Source organism: Rosa chinensis, chromosome 3, assembly GCF_002994745.2.
Source record: "Rosa chinensis cultivar Old Blush chromosome 3, RchiOBHm-V2, whole genome shotgun sequence".
NCBI classification, from domain to species: Eukaryota; Viridiplantae; Streptophyta; class Magnoliopsida; order Rosales; family Rosaceae; genus Rosa; species Rosa chinensis.
Window position 1 is genome coordinate 45,463,869 of NC_037090.1, and position 2,264 is coordinate 45,466,132.

The 2,264-nt window shown below is 38.0% G+C and overlaps 1 long non-coding RNA gene across 1 annotated transcript; it reads right to left on the reverse strand.

Annotated features, from left to right (window-relative positions):
- Window positions 1-796: 796 nt before the first annotated feature.
- LOC121052009 lies at window positions 797-1,857 on the reverse strand. Its single transcript, XR_005807766.1, has 3 exons — window positions 1,360-1,857; window positions 1,194-1,245; window positions 797-1,015 (listed from the first exon to the last, which is right to left on the reverse strand). It is a non-coding gene; the product is annotated as an uncharacterized LOC121052009 (long non-coding RNA).
- Window positions 1,858-2,264: the final 407 nt, after the last annotated feature.

Below are 2,264 nucleotides of genomic sequence, written 5' to 3' on the forward strand. Positions count from 1 at the left end.
ATATATATATATATATATATATATAGAGAGAGAGAGAGAGAGAGAGAGAGGACGTCCTTAAACTCTTAAAGTGAGAATGTTTTTATTTTTAGGATGTATATATTTTAATAATCACAACCACTCATTCTTTAGTTACCTACACACATATGTATCCTACAAAAAATTAGTCAAATCAAAAAACGTTTAACCATTTAATTAGCACAATCTTCGCTTTAATTTTATTTAATGGACTATATTTGTTTACACAATTTTGAATGATCAAATGATGATGGATTTGGTTGATTTTTTGTAGACATCATTCTTGTATAATAATCTAAATGATCAATAGTTGAGATTATTGAATTATGTCACATGCTTGGGTAAAATACAAAAATCCTCAAATTATTAAAGTAAGGAACGGGCCTACACACACACACACAACAGGGATCTGAAGAGGATGTCCGCAAAATTGATGGTTGTTAAGGCATTGATAACTGCCTTAAACCTAGTACGGTTCAAGGTTAATAGATTCAGTTCATTCATTGGTAGGGCTGGGCACGAGCCGGGTCCGACTTAAATTTCACTAGGCCCAGGCCCAACCCATTTCTTATAGTTCGGGCCCAAAGCACATTTTGGCACAAACAGGGACCGGCCCGTTTCATTTCGGGCCCAAAAACCTGTATTTTACCTTTGTTATATACCTATATATATACATATCTACTTTGTTATATATCCAGATTTCATTCATATCAACTTGTTGAAGATTTGAATCAAAACACAATATCAAGATCCAAAGTTCAAGCTGCAAATTGGAATATTCAAAATACATAATATCCAAATTCAAATACTCATCGAGAACAATTGAAGCTACAATTCAAATAAAAAGTGTCCAAATTTAAATACGAAGTCCAAATTAAAATACAAATATGCAATGAAATAGAAAGTCCTAATTCAAATACACCAATTTAGCAGCCATTTTTCCAACCTTCTTTAGCTCGGGTGATTCCAATTTGTCAGAATGCTATCCAACAAAGGTCTGAAGCATATGCACACAATAAACCAGTAAGTAAAACAAAAAAATTATTCAAGAGCCCCACCGAAATTCCACTAACAAATTGGACCTTATTCATATGATGAAGCCAATCAAAAATAGCAATCATGTCTCCTTTAAAGTTTAAACTACTGATTCAGTAACATTGGCATAAGAAACAAACCTCCAGAGCCTTAACAAGAGTGGCACGATCCTTCGCACATTCGCACTGAGAGCTATAGACAAACAAACAAACAAAGAGTTCAAATCAATTTACTTTATAGTAACAAAGGGACATAATTTCCAAAACCCTCCATTTGTAGCTAATCAAGTAAGATTCAAACAATTACCAGAACAATCGCAACTAGTGACTAGGCTAGAAGACTAGAACAATCGTCGATTTAACCTCTTGGCAGCTCGGTGATTTTGTAGAGGTCGTTCGGTCGTGATGACTGCGATAGGTGGCGAAAGAAGGAGAATCAGAGAAGGAGAAACCAAATCAACGAGTGCCGAGATCACGTTGTATGTAAGAAGCCTCTGACTCTCTAAGCCGGATTTTGTGGAGGTCGTTCGACAATTGTGATGACTAGGCTAGAAGTCTAGGAGAGGCGGAGAAAGAAGGAGAATCAGAGAAAGGAGAGGCAGGCGGCGCGGCTAGTCTTGGAGATCGTGATGACTGATGACTAGGCTAGGAGAGGCGGAGAAAGAAGGAGAATCAGAGAGGGAGAAACCAAGAAAGAAGGAGGAGAGAGAGGAAAGGCAGGTGGCGCGGCTAGGCTATGCGGTTCGGTTGTTGATCGTGATGAGTGTTGAGTGATGACTGAAGGAGGAGAGGTGGCTAGGTTAGGTTCAGTAGATCGTGTAGAGTGGGAGTAGAGTGAAGTAGTCAAATTAGGTTTGGGCCTTTAGGGCTGAAGATTGTAATCCAATGAAATTGTACCTATGATAAGGCTTTTGAGTCTTATCTCATAACCAAAAATATAGGGACACCTGTTTCTGTTATCTAAAACGAGCCTAACAGGTTTTTGCATTTATGAAAATCAAGGCTTGGCTCGAAAGGTTTATTTGAAAGTCAAGACCCGGCCCGAACCATTTTGCTTACAAAAAAAAATAGAGCCCGACCCGTAAGCTTTGACGGGCCGGTCCGGATCTCTGTTGTGAAATTTTAATTAAAACTCGCAAGCGCATGAATTGTCATTAGTATAGTGTACAAGTACGAGGTCGTTCCAACTGAGGATTGATAATCAATTTAAAT